Genomic DNA, 18,819 nt, shown 5'->3' on the forward strand with positions numbered 1-18,819 from the left:
GTCTTGTTGTATGACAGAGCTTGAGAACTCAGATATTCAGAAAAACCAGTCCCCAGAGTACATACAGACTATGGCAGAATGCACTGTTCATTGGAATAATGCATTTGACTCATTTTGACCTCAGATTTTACAAGTTTGATAATGAAATATGCATCAAAACAGTCAATGTACACAATGCTTCTACTGAAACTTTGCAGCAACCATCCATCAACATATTAGAGTAAAAAGGTTCCCTAAGCTGCCTGTATACTTCAATAACTCAGAATTGCTCAGCTGTAATGCAACACTTAGTTACCAGGTCAATCCAGTAACAGTCATTGTGACAAAATACATTTACATATGTGCATCAGTGAACAAATTTAATGATGTTGGATACCACGATAATAAGAAGTTGTGCAAAATGTTTTCCTAGAGACTACAAAGAGCTAGGTTGGAGATAAAGCATGAAAACACATTTGAAGTATTGAAATTAGGCCTGAGAAAAAGGGTTTTAAAATACAGACCTTCTTTGTGCCACTGGAAATGTGCTCTGCTGGCAAATCCGGATACAAAGCAAAGTATTTTGAGGCATTGTCAAGGGTTTGTTAAAATATGGCTGGACACTGAAGCAAAGCCAATTTACACAGTACCAGTTGGCAAGCAGAGGGGTGTTTATTCTGCTTGATAAGCATCTCCTTAGTAACTCTATGAGTCAATAAATTGGGTTGATGAGTAGCATGTGGGGAAAGAAACTGAAGTGCAATCAGTACAACATGGAGAGTGTTAACCAAATGGCAGGGACAGGAACTTGAAATCAAGGCTGCAGAGGCTGCTTTTTGTGAGGGGATTCAAGGTGAATATGTGTAAGGTGAATAACAAGCAGTATGCAAGGGAGGATAATAGGTCAAATTAGCCTGCAGCTCACATTCATGCTTATTTCCCTCTGTTTGCCCAAGTTGGATTCTGAATCGATTCTCCCTGTTTGACAGTTCTTTATTTGAATTGCTATTGACTGAAAGCCAAAAATGGTGAGTGGTAGGTAGGGAAAAAAGGTCTTTGTTCATGTGGGGTACATCTGACCCATGGGGCAGCTAACATTTGTAATTGTAGCTTAAAGCATCTTTACATCCTAAGGCTAGTTTACTTCCTCTCTCCTAACAAGTACTAGAGGTGACACCATTTACCAATGACTGACAAGGGATAGGTGAGAGAAAGATCATTCAATGGGAATCCTGATTCCTGGGAGAAAGTTGCATAGGAACCCCTAACACTACCAGGGCAGACCCTTATTATTAAAAAAGAAAAAAAAATACAAAAACCTTCATTCTTGTTATGAATCTTCCCTTTCCCACCCTTACTTCTAGACAAACCTCTCTGGGGAAATTTCAGATGAGGTTACATTGCCTGAAATGATCAGCAATAGTAATAGCACAGAGAATGGAATTTTAAATCTTGGACATATATTTAATAATCTCCATTGCTATCTAGGGAAGCCAAGCATATTTAAAATCAAATGCAGAAGACCTAATGCACAAGATTAATAGCCTGTGAGGTCACAGAGAACAGCTATGATTATTTAGTCTGACCTTTTGAATAACTCAGATCCTGCAGTTTCGCCTAATCATCCCTACAACAAACTCATAACTTCTGATTACCCTATGATGAATATTTCAGAAACATATCCTAAATAGATTTAAAGAATTAAAGTGATGAAGAATCAATTGTATCATTAATAAGCTGTCCCTGTGGTCAATTACTAAACCTGATTTGCAAAAAACTGTTGATGAATCATTCCCCCAAAAGAAGCACTCTCTGATGAAACAAAACTGCTTCACAAAACACTGGAGAATTGTGTGATTTTGATTCAGGTAAGAGAGAAGCTTCAGGCAGACACATGTAAAGTCTTCATGTTTTGAACTGGCTTCACTAGGAGTTCTGATTTCATGTTATATTAAAACAAAATAAAATAAAATTTCAAATCACTGACCTTTTCTTTATTAAGAAGTTTGAATTTTAAGACTTCATCCAGTAAAAATACAGATAGGTAATAAAAAGACTGATTTTATACTCTTATTAGTACTTATAATTTTATTAATTAGCCTCAAAAATAAACTGTTTCAAAATGCAGACCTTCTTGAGCTGAATTGATTTCAGCTCTAGACAGAGGATCCTATTTTTTAAATAGTACCCTGTCTGAAAGGAGGGTCTTGCAATTTTATTTCTCTTTTGCAAACAAGACAAATTTTAAACTTTCTCCTGCAAAGCTGGATAGAAAGAGTTTCTCTAGACTACCACTGCAGAGGGGTGTTTCTGCACTTCTAATCCTTAATGGTGGCTTTTTTTAATCTCTTACCAGTTTTCACTACCCATTCCAAACACAACTATATTATTGCTGCAACCACTGAACTATTGGCACTTTTTACTTTCTGTTTATGGTCACTGTGATTAATTTCTAATAAGTAGCTTAGCTCTCTTCAATAGTGTATTAAGATTTATGGGATCAGACTTAGGGAGAATTGCATCTCATCCTAAGTATGCCTAAAATATCGTGGATGAATCATACCCTAAAAATGCTGACTTCTTTTCATTGACTACCAGTGGAGCCTTGATGACAACTCAAAAGTAGACATCAGCACTGTGGATATTGAAAGGTAGGTGGGATTAATTCCTCTGAAAGAAACCAATAGTCTGAATAACTTATTGGCTTGGAGACACATGTTGGAATTTTGGATGGACACATTTTAATTTTTTTTTTTTAATTGTACTCACAAGAGTTCTTTCCTTTGTATAAATGGAAAATATATTTCAAGGAGAAAATGATGACTCAATCCACCCAGGAGAGTTTCCACAATTGATTTCAAGTTTGTTTTGGTTTTTTTTTTTCCTCTGTTTCCAACACTGACTGTACATAGAATCATTCAGGCTAAACAGAGGCTAAATGGTAAAATTAGTGTGGAATTATATTTTTAATTCAAGTCTCACCAAAAGAGAAAAACAAAGGAAGGGAAATAAGTTTATGTATCATTGGAAATTGTAAGACACCTATAAGTTGTACCTGAATGGTTAATGGGCACATTAATTACTTTGTCCTTTTTCTGCTGCTATCTCCCACTATTACAGTATTTTGCTTCCTAAATGTGGTCATAGAGTATTTGCTTTACAGAAAAGACACTCCTTTCCCTGCCTCATAAGAATGAAAAGACTTGTCTTAAGAAGGAGTTCTGTCCACTCTAATTTTGGATTATCTAATGAGGTGGTCAGTAAATATTCAGGCTATATGGCAAGTCAAGACTTTCTTCCATAGAATCATAGAATTATTTGGGTTAGAAAGGACCTTTAAATATCTCATAGTTCCACTCCCCATCCGCAGACAGGGACAGCTTCCACTAGAGCAGATTGCTCAAAACCCCGTACAACCTGTCCTTGGACAATTCCAGGGAGAGGTATCTGCACTGTACTACACTGCACAACTGTACTCTGAGCAACCTGTTCCAATGTCTCATCACTCTCATCATTAAAACTTCTTCCTTATGTCCATTTTAAATATACCTTCTTTCAGGTTAAAACCATTGCCCCTTGTCCTTTCACTACAGTAAAATGTCTGAAAGTTTCTTTTAAGAACTAAGAGGTCACAATAAGTTCTCCTCCAAGCTGAGCAACCCCAACTCTCTCAGCCTTTTCTCATAAGATACCCCCCTCTGTTAATTTTTTTTGATCCTTCTCTAGACCTGTTCTAACAGGTCCATGAATTTCCTGTGCTGGGAACACCACAGCTGGGTGCAGTACTCCAGGTGGGGCTCACCAGAGCAGAGTAGAGGGGTAGAATCACCAACATCCACTAGCTGGCCATGACTCTTTTCATGGGTCCCAGGGTACAGCTGGTGTTCTGAGCGGCAAGCACACATTGCTGGGTAAAATTCAATTTTTCATCCACCATAATTCCCAAGTTCTTCTCCTCAGGACTGCTCTCAATCCATTCAGTCCTAATTCTGTGTTGATACTGGAGATGATCCCCACTGTTGTCCAGTGCCTTGCACTTGATTTTGTTGATTTTCATGAGGTACATATGGGTCCACCTCTTAAGCCTGTCAAGGTTCCTCTGGATGACATCCCTGCTCTCCAGTGTGGTAACTACAGCATTCAGCTAGATATAATCTCTATACTTGCTGCAGGCACAGTTGATCCCACTATCTATGTCGCTGATCAAAACAATAAATAGCATTGGTTCCAGTACACACCCTTGAGGGACAGCACTTGTTACTGGTTCCACTCGGACACCAAGCCATCGACTGCAACTCTTTGGATGTGGCCATCCAACCAATCAACTACTAAACTTCTCAACTGCATCATTTTCCACAGAAGTCTCTGAATAAAGCACTCCATCACTTCTGTACCTTCTCACCTGTTGTCTCTCACTGTAAACTCTGGAAACAAGGTCTGTTTCTCAACACACAGATGCCTAAAGCATTGGGACTTTCCTCTAGGACCTCTATATTTATTGGGGTGAATCAATAGTGTTCATTGTTGACTAATACCTCACTTCACAGTCATAATGCTCTTATTTGTCAAAGAACTAGAGGTGAGATCCAAAAATGAGTCATGTCTGTGAAGAGAATTCCTCCTGGCTTTAGCAGGACTTGTCCATATGTAGAGGAATTAGAAGGCCTTAGACAGGATCTGAGCTGGCATCAAAAGGGTAAAAATCTGTACAAGTCACACTTATTTTGCCATGCAGGCAACTTGTTTCCATCACAATTAAACCTTGTTTGCCTTACAGAGCACAAGAGAATTATTGCTTTGTTCCATGAAAAAAGGGCTATATCATATAGTAATAATAGAGATACCTTAAAAATATTTAAGCTCTTTTAATAATTTCAGAGAATCATTTATATTCCTCCATTCAATTTATTTTAAATAATTATTTTCAGGTATTTGTATTGTATGAAATAAATAACAGTTTTGGAAGGAAACAATCAGATTATTTGCTTTAGACTAATGTACTCTTCAACTGCTGTTTCACCCTAAGGCATGGATTAAATGGTGTTTTGCAATAATGATTTTTCCTTCTTTGTTTACATAATTTCTTATAGTATGCTCCAAACTATTAATTCTTGTTAGAATAATAGTATATTATTCTATAATATTACCCTATTTTGGACAGAAAAAAAAAAGTATTTTCCAAGTTTTGGTGACAGTGTATCTTGATAAAGGAAATGAAAGACTGAATCTTATCCAAACTATCCCAAGAGGAAATAAATTTACAGCTAAAGGTCCAGAAAATTTGCTACAACTTGTAGCTATTTTATGGAAATCATTGTAAGTAATAGTCATTAAGAGTAGAATTTTGAGACACTGTTTGAATGATTGAAGTATCTGACAGCATTAGAGAGTATAACATACCCAAATCTGACAGGTATAACTCAAAACGTTTCACCTGGCCCTGGTGGGCGCAGCAGTGGGCTACAAAGACAATTAAGGGACTGGAGCATGTCTGCAAAAGGAAGGGCTGAGGGGGCTGGGCTGAGGTTTCAGTCTCAAGAAGAGAAAGCTGAGAGGGGACCCCATCCCTGTCCGTGAGCACCTCAAGGGAGGGTGTCAAGGGGATGGAGCCAGGCTCTGCTTGGTGCAGCTGAGCAATGGGACAAGAGGCAACGGGCAGGACCTGATGCACAGGAAGCTCCACCAGAAAATGAGGAAGAACTTCTGTACTGTGCAGTGACTGAGCACTGGAACAGGTTGCCCAGAGAGGCTGTGGAGTCTCCCTCACTGGAGATATTCAAGAGGTGTCCAAACACAATCTCATGCAATGTGCTCTGGGATCACCCTCCTTGAGCAGAGAGGTTGGACAAAATACCCACGGAGGTCCCTTCACCTGAGCCATTCTGTGATTCTGTGCCACTGTGCCAACTTTGAGAAGAGACCCAACGCCTAATGGACAAGATGACATCTACATTTAAAAAATTTAATCTCCAACTAAATTCTATCCTCAGCCAAAAGTGGCTGTCTAGGCTTCCACTGTTGCCAAAAAATTAGGATTTGCATAGGTAATTCACCACTCTAGACCCAGTTACCTCCTACAGGTGCTTCATTGACTTACATCTACTTGATGTATAATCAAACAGTATATACTCATGTCAGCAGAAAAAAGAGCATTTGATAAGAAATACTGTGCCTACCTTAGAGAATTTTCTTTGTAGCTGTGCCCTGTAAGTGATCAGCAATGTAGGCATATGTAGGAATGACAATTCCCCCTACAGTAGTAATCTCACCCTTCTGTCACTTTGATTTATGATGCTGCCTCTTAATTAAGTAATCACTTTTCAAAGGAGTCCAGTGGTTTTTGGTGTGTTCTGAGGGACAGACACAAAGAGTGCCTGGACCTTCAGGGCAGTGTTTTGATGCCCTAACTAAAAGACCATGGCTTCTCTTTAGACAGCTTGTCCCTCTTATGTTTTGCATTACCTCTACAGTTCCTCATAAATCAAAGGTTTGTAAAAAAATACTTTTCACTGTGCCACCTTACTGCTCTTGAAAAAGATTTTAATTTTTTTAATTAACCCTGTAAAAGGTAATAAAACACATACATTTTAAACTTTTTACCAGTACTTATGACAAGTAGCTTACGTCAAGAAGTTGTAGGTGCATGTATCTGTGCTGTTTCAGTCCTGGTGCACTCACATGAGATGCTTGCTATTCCAACAAAATTCTTCAGGAGAAAACAGGGTAGATGGATTATATATGTTTTGAAAATGATATGTGCTTTGTCACTCCTGAGTGTAAGAAGCCTGAAGCTGGAATTGAATCACACTGAAATGTACCTAACACACAATATTTCAGTTGTAGAAATACGACCATAGCCTTTTAGCATCTGCTGGGTAGGAATTTTTAAATTTGGTACTAAGGAGTAGCAGCTGAATGAATGCTATCCAGTCTCATCACACAGCCAATTTTGAAATATTAACTTCTTTCCAATTGCTGCATGCTCATTTAAATTCACTGCTGCATACTGAGATTTTACACTCTGAAAGTGTTGCCTTTTTTACAGAAACCAACACATCAGTGTTGGATGCTAAGGACTGGTGCTGCAGGACAGTAAGTTGTGCAAATGCTTGAGTTTAATAGAAGCTACCATACAGTTTTATGGAAAAGAGGTTTAATTTCCCCATCTTGCTTTTTGAGGGGTTTGCTGAGCCACTCTGGTGATGTCACATTGCTGTCCAAATCAGTCAAGAATCTTGCACATATTGTCATGATTTCATCTTGGTAAGAGACATCCACTTGCTATGAGAATGGAGAATAAAGAAATTGCATGGGGAAAAGGGAGGAAAGGACCACAACAGCAGTTTGGAGTTTTGGAGTATCCAATAATTCTAAGATGTGAAATACCAGCTTTAAAGCAGTCATGCTGTAAAAGGTTTTTTTTTTATAATTTATTTGTTTATTTATTCCTTGGCCCTCTGAAACCAGGTCCTCCTCTTCTCATACCAGTCTGCTTAAGCCAGCTATTACCTGTCATAAAAGGTCTTTTAAAAAGATCTTCCTAAATGGGGTGATGCACAACAATCTTGGTTTTATATTCTAGGTGAACTAAATATTTTCTGGCTATTAGCTGCTGAGACTGCTGACTCCTGGCAAAGATTATGTTGGGGCTGGACAATACATTTGGCATGAAGCATTGACAAAATCATTAAGGAAATAGACATTCCTGGTTTTGTACAGACACAAATGATTCAAAACAGCAAATCCACAATTAAAAGTAATCTTGAGATATATGTAAACCTTATCCTTATGTTTGTCATAAAATTAGTAAATAAAATCTCTTAAATTAGTTTTAATATTAAAAAGCTGTAATGTAATAGCATTTTATTGTTCTATGGTCGATAACATCCCGCCAAACTATTGGCTTAGAATAGACTCCTGAACCAAAGCCTGCTGTAAGGGAATACTACTGTTTCTTAGAAATTATGGAGCTTAATAAGAGCTGATTTTCCTAACTCCTCCTTATGCCTTTCATCAGCTGTGCAAACCTCTAGCTGTAGATACACTGAAATACTCTCTAGAAGAGCTTTCTAGTGCTCAATTTTTTTTTTAATTTGATATAGGAGTATTTTAGAGACTAAAAAAAAAAATATTTTAGGAGTAAAAAAGTGAATTTGAACATATTTATATTTTACTTTGAATATGGCTTTAAAAATTGTTACCTGCACAACTTGATGTTTCTGTCCTATTGAAGTCCAAGATCCTACTTCAGAAAGCTAATGTTAACTTAATCTGAAAACAAATTGTTTCTGTGCATAATTGGACATTTCAAAAGACAAAGTAGGTATTGGCTACAAAAGAAGCAAAAGTTTATTATGAAAAGCTTTTTCATCTATTACAGGCTAGAAATTTTATTTTTGATTTTGAATCTCCTAAATGTTTCAACACTAAGAAAATGCAAGAAAGGAGTGAGAATTGTAGCTCCCTTTTTAAAATGCACATTGTGTCACTGCTGTTGCACAGCTTTGATCGGTTGCTGGTTTGTTGTCATCTGAAGTCTTTCATTGTTGAAAAAGTATCTTGCCAATTACTATTTTCAAGAGTGTTCTGCCGTGGTTGACCAGAAGGTCCAAGACGAGATCACATATTAAGAGCCTTCCTCTGTCTTTTTTTTTTTTTTTCTGGATAATTGCCTTGGGGAGATACTGCAATTATAACCATGTTGTGTTGTTTTGTTTTGTTAAATGTAAAAAAAAAAGACAGTGCATTTGTGAAATTAAGGCTGGCATGGAGTTAAAAACTAACAGGAACGGGGTCAACCCCCAGACACACACACTCTGCAAATTTTAATTATCATATTATAAATCCCTGTTTTAAATGTGAGCCTTTAGACTTTTTCTTGGTGAATGTTTAATATTCACTTTATGCTGTCTCAGTAGCAGCCTTACAGAGTTACTGGCAAAATGAAATTGCTTTTGTGGGCAAAAAAATTCCAGTCTATGTAAAGAAATGAATCCTTAGAAACTTACTAAATTTTATTTTGTCTTGCTAAAGGAAATGTTTGAATGAAGATATATATTCATGAAAAATGCCAAATCTAAGTTTCAGTTACTTAAGTAATAAGTATCTGAAAGGATAGAAACTGTGTGAGAAAGCTAAAAGAGCTTTGAAGAAAAATAACACATGCCTACAAAGGAGTATTTTATCAGTAGGGAAGCACTGTGTCTGCTTGGTTCGGCTCTTCTTTAGCCATTGATGGGTCATATCTTATCATATCATATACATCACACAAGGCACAGATGCCAGAATAGAGTGGTGAGCACTGGCAGGTGCTCTGCCTGCCTCCCTCTGGTTCCCTGCATGTGAGCACCCCAAGCAGAGTTTAAGGTGCAATTTAATTCTCCTGCTTGACTGAGAAGGAGGTTCTCCTCCTCCTCCTCCTCCCCTGCCGAGTATGGTGTCTGCTCCCTGCCCTGTCCCATCCCACACAGCCAAATCCTGCCGTTCAGCAGCTCCCCCTGTGTGCTCACACCCAGCTGCAGCTGCTCCTGCTGCTGCCCTGGTGCCCACCAGGAGGGCTCCTGCCTTCTGCCCTTGACAAATCCTCCTCTTGTCCTGCCCTTGAAGTGATGGCAAAAGCATCTCTCCTTCCTTTCTGAGCACTGCTTAGTTTTGAGTGAACATGAACAAGAAGAAGGAAAAGGAAACTTCATGATGAGCTGTGGAGGAGATAAGCAGAATCTGGCCTTTAGACTATGAAGCTGACTTATGTCTTGCTAGATCATGCTAATTACTTGGCATGAAATTGCATGCCAGAAAGGAAGTACAGCCTGAGTCTGTGTACAAAATAAGATTCAAGTGAGGAAAAAAACCTCAATAAACAGGTGGTGCATCTGTTACTGCTAGGGCATAGTGGATGCTGCTTTTCTACAAGTGTTTTTCATTGTTGGAAACAGAAATAACTTTTGAGAGAATCTTGTGTATGGATGTATGGATATATAGTGTACATCCATATATGAACATATGGGTATATACCTATTTTTATGTATTATATAAACCTATCTTTATACATATATACATTGTGTCTGTATATGCATATACATATAGACATCTTGTCATATGGCCTTCATGCTTGTAAACTAAAATACTATATAAGATCTGGTGCTTTCTGTGAAAAAGCTTCAAGAGACTTCCCTGTAGTAAGGAGCTTTTTGAAATAGCCAAACCTGTGTTTCTCATCAACCACAGCACCTTAAAATGTGTATACGTGAAACATTTAATTCCATGGCTAAACAATCACGTATCTTCTAAAACAATGGCCAGGCCAATCAATAGCCAGGCTGGATTTCCCAATAACTGCTTTATATGAACTATAGATGCAGCTGGGAACATTGTAATATCATCCTCAGAAATAGTTTTCATTTGAAGTATATCATACAGGGCAAAAGCTAATAAAATAAAAAGTTTTTGAAGTCCAAATGGTTTCCTACCTGACTCTACCTATAGAATAAAAAATATCCTAGTCTCAACCATGTTTAATTTTCTACCCCTCCACCAAGCTAGATGCTTCTGTGAGGTGCATTATATGTATCTTCCTTGCTCAGCAACATTGCCACCAGTAAACTCAATAGCTACAGAATGTGAGGGAAGCAGAAAGGCAGAACATCACAAATGCTGAACTCAAGGCTATTTGATTCAATATTTGCTTAGTTTCTGGCAAACAAAGAAAATATTAAAAAAAAAAAATCCAAAACCAAACCAAAGCAGAACAGAACAGCTATAGGTGACAGAAAAAAATATTTAGTTTGGCATTTTGTTACTTGGATAACAGTTCTGCATTTACAATTCATTGCTATATCTGGCAGCCTGATTCACCAAATCTATAGGGACAGATATTGCTCTTCCCTTTCCCAGTGAAATAAATTAATTTACATGAAGTTACTAAGAATGAGGATCTGAAGTTCTGTGACCTCGATGGACAGTGGATAAGACTCCTTTGGCAATGAAACAGGGCGAAAATAAAGATTACTCTGAAGATACTTCTTTTACTGTGGTCTTTGGATATTCTTCAGCCATTGGAGTAAGTATTGCAAAATCATTTCCCATCCAACTTTGTTTCAGTCAGTAATTTTATGTTATCCTATGAGAAATGTGAAAGAAGATTCATATACCTTTAAAGGATTTGTGAATTCTTTGGGGAAAAGCAAGTCACTCAGAATTCATCTCATTGCATAGATTTCTTCAGCTAGTGGGGAAAGAACTACTGCAGCACAGCAGAGTGGTGAGCTGTGTGTGAATGCCACGTAGAAAGCAAATCTATTACTCCAGCTAAAAGGAAACAACTGTTGCTATCCACAGCTGCTGCTTCCTTACTTTCAAATTTTTTTAATTATTTTAAGATTCATAGTCGATCCTTGTCAAGGAAATGTTCTTCCTTAATTGCAATACTCAGTTACTGATTTGCTAGGCTGGAAATGAGAGCTTTCCTAAATAGTGTATTTGATTTTTCCCCCTCAGAAGCTAATGGAGCTAAAAGTCATATTTGTTTGTGCTGCAGCTTCTTCCCTACTGATGCTGCCTGTTTGAAGCAGCTGATTCCGCTCCATGAGTGTCATTCTGGGTGACAGTCCTTCTGTGGAGCTCTGATTTCCTTGGGTCTTTTCTTATTGCATGCTGCAATGGTCCTGCTAAAGCTGGGTCTCATTTCCTAGAAATTGAAAGAATTTTTAACAGACTCCGAAAGTAACAATCCTACTGTTTGGAAAGATTTTTTTCATCATTTTAATACATTGTCTATGGTTTACAGCTGTCTTCTTGATCAAGGTCTTTCCTTGCAGCATGGTAGATTTCAGAATTTTTGTAGTAAGCCAAAAAGTTCTTAGTTCACAGGGGGTGAGGAAACATTTTATGGATAAATCTAACTGCAACAACAACAATATTTCCTGGGCTAATGTTTTCCATGAGAATTTATTTATATTATTTGTAATAAATATTATGCAACTTATAAAATTTCCAGAAATATGATCCAATATGAACAAGGAATCCTTTATTATGTGTTAAAACTAAAACAGGCTTTAGTGACATGGAAATTCACCATGAAGAAAGGTTACTGTAAGAAAAGCTGGATAAAGTTTAAGGTTAATGAGAAATGTCTCAGTCTGATTTAAGTTTAACTATTTACAAGCCCACAGAGTTCATCTAGTTGCATATCATCACAATTTTTTTTGCTTTTTTTTCCATCCAGATTTCTTCAGAGCTTTTGCTGTTGCTGTTCTTTCATGATTTTATTTCAAATGACACTAACAACTGTTCTCAGATCTATTTGAGGAGAAAAATTCCGTATGTTTTTCTTTATTGTATACCCATCTGGTGACTTTTTTTCCCTACAGTACCAGATACCCAACTTGATTCCTGATTCTGCTGGCAGAAGCACAGTGAACTCTACTCCACCTGACAGTTTCAGCAGAGGCCCCATTAAAAAATTGGCTGATTTTTAATCCATATAGCACTTAATTTGTCATTGTTGTATAGAGTCTGTCACAAAGTTTATCCAACTTTAGAATTTTTTCTGTCTGTTAAAGATGCAGTATCAGGCTAAACATCCTCACTTAAGAGGTTTTCCACATGACTGTACACCTTAGAGCCATTTCACTTTATCTGAGCTAACACACAAATTCTGTGTAAGACAGCATTGGCATTTTACAGGTTTACTTTCAAATAAATTCAATGCAAAGATAACTGTAGCTCTCCAGGGACTGCACAGAATTTATCTCAGTCTTCAGATCAAAGCTAAACATAAGAACTGTGCAAGAACCATTTTTATTGTCTGCTGTTGCAGAAGCCACCAAAAGGAACAGGTTATTCTGATCCTTTTCTAATTCTACAGAAATAATCACAAAAAGGTCTTCACCATCCATCTCAGTGCTGTAGGGTTTTTGATCCCCATTTGTCTCACTCACCTCCCAAAAACTTGTGAATGTATAAGATTTTTTTTCCTGTGATTTGTGTGATTAAGATTTTAGCCAAAGCAAGTATTAATAATCCCTGACATTCTCAGCAGATGATCTTTAGACTTGATGTTAGTCCACAATTTGGAGTGTTCCAGCTTACACCCCATGCACAGTCTTAAACACATGCACTGTGGTGTATCCTCTCAGTGTCCCACAGGGATATTACTCTGGCTTACCACTACAAGTAGTATTGTGCTAAGCATCATCTTCCAGAATCCAGTCCTTGTTTAATGCAAAATAAATTTTATTGAAGCTTAGTTCGGATGGTAATAGCTCCAAAAATATCCAGTGAATTTAAAATAATGATTTCATCAGAGCCTTTAATATTTCTAATGGATAAGCTGATATCTGCTTCATGTCCACCACAGTCAGGTATTATTTATTTACTCTTTGAGGTCTTCTGCTGGTAGTGGGGAAAGTGTTTACTATGGCATTGTGAAGGGGTACTCATGTATTTTCCAGTAAGTTTTTTTCAGTGCCTCTATTTTGGTATCAGATTGTCCTTTTTGGTATGCTTCCAAGGTTTTTTTAGAATGTCATAATGAGGATGGAGCAGAGTATTCTGATATTGTTTGACAAAAGATATGCTGCAGCCCTTTGCTCTGAAGTACAAGAATAAAAAGTTGACAATCTAGCTACAATTTTGCAAACAGAGAGATTTTTATAGATTTTACTCTGCTGCCAGCAGAATTATTGAAAATCAGTCACACTGCAATAACATTCCTCAATTTCTCCATTATGGGCTATGACTTTAGTTGCTAAGGCCACCAAAACTCAACATAGATTTAAAAAAAGGAATTCAAGCTGATTCAAGACAGAGAAATAAAGTTTAAATCCTATGTTCAGAGTTTTAACAAGAAAGGTGAACTGATTTTTTGGTAGGTTTTTTTTTTTCCTGCAAAATACCTACTTGATTATGCTCAGTAAATTCTTATTTTCTGTGCCCAGCTTCTCACAGGCATTTTTTCTTCTTTTGTGGGATGGTGTCAATGAAGGCCGAAAATTCTTCTCCCCAGAATAAGAAAACAATTATTGAAGATGAATATAACTTTTTTTTTTTTTTTTTTTTTTTTTATACCATAGATTTCAGATTGAATGCTCCAGCTCTGGGATTCAGGATGGCTGCTGACATTTTTCTTACTACCTATGTACAGATATACACATCAGATGAAATCACAGATGAAATCACATCAGATTAAATCAATCTTAACTGTACCCAATAACTCATTGAAAAAAAAGAAACCCAAACAAATCAAACAAACAGAACAAATAACCCAAAACCACACAAGCAACAGGTGAGGTAAATAACTTCGTCAACAGTAAAGCCTGAAATGACAGTGAATTATGCCAAACAAAAAATATGTGCCTGAAATGGACAGAATTGATATACACACACCTCTTTTTTGACACCAGCTGTATGCATGGATACCACCTCATACAGACAAAAATAAGAGAAATATTTTTCTGAAATGTTGAGATTAAAGACAAAAGTACTCTGTAAATCCACAGAAAAAGATTGGAGCGCATGTGTATTTGCGCTGAAAATACAAATAAGCAAATAAATAAATTACTTTATAGGCATATTTTACAGCATGCCTATAAGCTCTTTCTGTATATCTTAAGTATTTTTTTACATGGCAAAGAGAACAGAGTAATGGCTATAAGCTAAAAACACAAGAAGTTCCACCTCAACACAAGAAGAATTTTTTTACACTGGAGGTAGCAGAGCACTAGAGCAGGCTGCCGGGGAGTGGGAATTTCCTCTCTGGAGACATTCAAAATCCACACGGACTCATTCCTGTGTCACCTGCTCCAGGTGACCCTGTCTTGGCAGAGGGATGGGCTAGATGGTCTCCAGATCTTCCAACCTTAAAAATTCTGTGATTTTTTTATTCTGTGAAATGAGCCTTTACCCATGTGACTTTATTTGAATTTCTCATATTTCAGTTTTACACCTAAAAATATATTTGAAGTTCTTCAGTATGAAAGTTATTCATTATTTATTACCATTTTTTCAATAACACTAGCATTTAAAAAAGAAGGAAGGAAGAAAGGCAGGCAAAGAAAACATGTCAACTCAATAAACCTTTAGGCTGGGTTATGTACAGCTATTGGATTTATAAACTCCATTTAATCTATTAATAGTTTTGTTTCTATCTTTTCCCTTAGCTATTGTGCTTATTTTCTGCACAAATTTCTCACCTTTTGATCAACAGAGTTCCAGGGGTAAAACATGAATTTTCTTTATGTTTAATTAGATTCATTTGCCACTTATCAAACCAAGAAACCATTAAATACACAAGAGGTTTTATAATTTACTCACAGAGATGGTTATTGTTATTGTTTTCATAAGGAATGGCTTAGATAATGCTTTTTAACTATAGGTCATTTGGTTTATGCTCTTTAAGTATAGGTTGTTATTAGCTACTAACTCATATAGATTAAAAGAAGGATATCACAAACATTATGTTGCAAAAATGTACTAAATAACTGCAAAAAACTCATGCATAGCTAATGTTCATGATTTATTTGCCTTATGAATGCATTACATTCCAAACAGAATTTGGTTTCAATAAGGTGATGGGAAACTATATACAGGATAATTGGCACAAGAAGGGCACCAACAGTTCAGTCTGCATGGGGCTGAGTTATAAATGTGGTTTTCTCTCAGCTTTTCAGCTGAGAAGCAACCACAGAAGTTTTGCCTGAGGCATAGTCTCAGAAGTGGTAACCTGCAGTTTCTTATATTGATGGGGTTTGTCAGAGCATACCCCAGCCTAATGACACTCCCCCCAAAGTCCACAGACCCAGGGTATCCCCCAAGGAGATGCACTGGGACAGATGGAGCTTCCTACTGATGTGGTTTAACCCCAGCCAGCCACCAGGTACCACACAGCTGCTCAGTCACTCACCCACCACAGGACTTGGGAGGAAATTGAAAAAGAGAAAGCTATACAACTCATGGGTTGAGATAAAGACAGTTTAATAGATAAAGCAAAAGCTGTACACAAAAGCAGAGCAAAACTAAGGATTCTTTCACCACTTCCCATTGGCAGGCAGGTGTTCAGCCATGCCCAGGAGAGCAGGGTCCTGTCACAGGTAACAGTGACTCACAAAGACAAATGCCATCACTTGAAACATTTCCCCTTTCCTCCTTCTTCCATCCACTTTATACACTGAGCGTGATGCCATATGGTGGGGAGTATCCCTTGGTTCAGTTGGGATCAGCTGTCCCAGCTGTGTCCCCCAGCTTTCCATGCACCCCCAGGCCCCCTGCCAACATGGCAGAAAAAGCCTTGGTTCTTCACAAGCTGTGTTCAGCAATAACAAAAACTTCACTGTATTATTAACCCTATTTTCAGCACAAATTCAAAACACAGCCCCACACTAGGCCCTGTGAAAAAAATTAACTCTACTCCAGCCAAAGCCACACACCTACAGAACAGGAGCAACCCCAGAGTTCCTCTCCTCTCATCTTGGGTTGTCCCCCAGCTCATGACATCCTTGAGAGGCAGGAGCCAGGCCCATCCCCAGTGCCACAGGACAGACTAAAAACCCAGGGTAACTGCAGAGATCTGAATTTTCTGCGAAGTTCACATTATTGCCAAAGGCTCTTGCATTAAAAACAGTTTGAATTAAGGATTTGGCATAACCCCTGGCACAATGCAAGGCCTATCATTTCTCTAAGTTGAACAAAGTGCAGACACAAATATTACAAGGGGTAGGACATGACCCAATAATAGTGTCTGCCTTCTCATTCAGAAAATGCTGTGGCAAATCTCTCACAGGGGCAAATCAAAATGAATTAAGGGTTTAGGACCTGACAGTGCCCAAGTGTGAAAACAGGCTTCCACCCCACTCAAGCTCTGCATTCAGCATCATGGCAGTCACACAGCAGATATTTTCACTTTTGCAAAAGTGCACTCCTTGGTAAAGAGGCAAAGCTGATAATTTGAACTGACAATTTCTAAAACACATTTACCAACTTTTTTTTCAATGGAACAATAAATATTTAAAATAAATGTTTAACAGTTCACAGCACAGAATCCCAGCATTCAGCTAAAAGCATTCTGCTAAAATACTGCCATCTTGCAATAAAATCTGAAGGTAAATGGACTGTTATGAACTAATTTAGTGCATTATAATTTTGTTCTGCAACTTTGTGCTACTTTTATTAGCTCTTTCTCTTTGGCCTTCGAGGGAAAGATATGTAATAGTGAATACTAAGAATATATGTGATGTAAAGTGAGTCTGAGATATTAATTTTCTTTGCATAGCATCCCTTCTTTCTTGAAACAGTGATGTCAACTTCTATCAGCCCTCAGGACTGATTTACTAGGACTGGTTTAAGCTAGTAATAGCTTAATCACCAAAGGCTCAAAAATTCAGACAGGAGGGCAGGGGATGTCTGTCCAAAATGGTGTTCATGTCTCCACTCTCTACAAATTGGCCCAGAAAAATTTTAAAAATTGTGATTCATCCTTGAAAGTTTCATGTTTTTCATGAGGAAGGGTGCCCATTTAATGCTCTACATTTCTGCTTCAGACCCCTCCAAAAGGCATACAGACTTTATGCTGTTATTCTAAGTGTAGTTCATACTACACTTAAAATAACAACATTTTTTTACATGACAGGTCTCTAATCCCAGTTCAGTTTTACAAGACTTAGTTCAGCCCTGTAGCTGTGAAAAATATTCACAAAATACTGCACATACATATTTTAAATGAACTTTCATTATTAGTTTTGTAAATGCCAGTGAAATCTCCTAGCTCAAGATGCCTTCAACAAACCAGGCTAACAAGCAGTCCTGGAGCTGTTCTCCCCTGTCCTGTCTCTGTGAGTGAAGATATTCCCCATGTTTGCTGATGCACAGTATCTTCCCTTCACAGAAAGTCTTACTGAGTAACCATCTTAGGTACTCCTGTACTGGGCAGATGGGAAGAAGGTACAATGACCCTGGAGACAGTTTTCCACTGGGCACAAACAGCAAGGTTTTAGAGCTCTTTACTCAAAATATTCTTCTCAATCAAAACCTTACATTTTGTCTGTGATAGTATATGTGTGAAATCTCCAGCTATACCCTCAAAAAGAAAATTGTATTTTCATGTAGCAAGAGGAGTGAGTTATCTGAGTGAGGATCTTGAAATCTACTACCACATTCAATCTGAAAATCTTAGCCTACAAGATCATCCCCTGGAGACATTTTTAATCTTTAATATACACAGAAAACTCAAACAGAAAAAAACATCACTTAAGTAATTAGTCAAAAGCATATAACCTGATACTTGAAAACAAGGGGCAGAAAAAGCCATAGAAACCATTTGCTGAGGCATAAGAGTTCCAAATGTTTTCTTTTCCTGGTAATGGTGAATTTTGCATTTTGAGAAAATTTTGTAAGTCAACCATTTGAGCATGAATTATAATTTTCATGAGCAAACAGCAAAAGAAATTAAGCAAAACTAAATGGACTAATAGCAACTTCAACTAATAACTAATTGTCAATAACTGTCAAAAAATTCCCATCATAAAAATAAAATAAATATCAATGGGATGGTAAGCAGTTTCATTCTGTTTGCCAAGAGATACCCACAAAAGGATTGAAATACTTTCAAAACATAGAGAACAGAAGCAGTGTAAAGTCAAATGTTGCAATACTTGAGTAACTCACTCTTCATACAGACATGATGAAAACATGCCAAAGCTTCTTCATAATTAGCCTGTGGTTTTGATTTCCTTCTTTTTACTATTTATCTTTTTTTTCACCCCTCTGCTAGTCTAGGTAGATTTGTTTGCAAGCAATGCACTCGTAAGGAGATGACAAACATATTTATGGAGCAACTCCATCTCAGTT

This window comes from Onychostruthus taczanowskii, unplaced genomic scaffold (assembly GCF_017590055.1).
Source record: "Onychostruthus taczanowskii isolate IOZ18803 unplaced genomic scaffold, ASM1759005v1 scaffold23, whole genome shotgun sequence".
Taxonomy (NCBI): Eukaryota; Metazoa; Chordata; class Aves; order Passeriformes; family Passeridae; genus Onychostruthus; species Onychostruthus taczanowskii.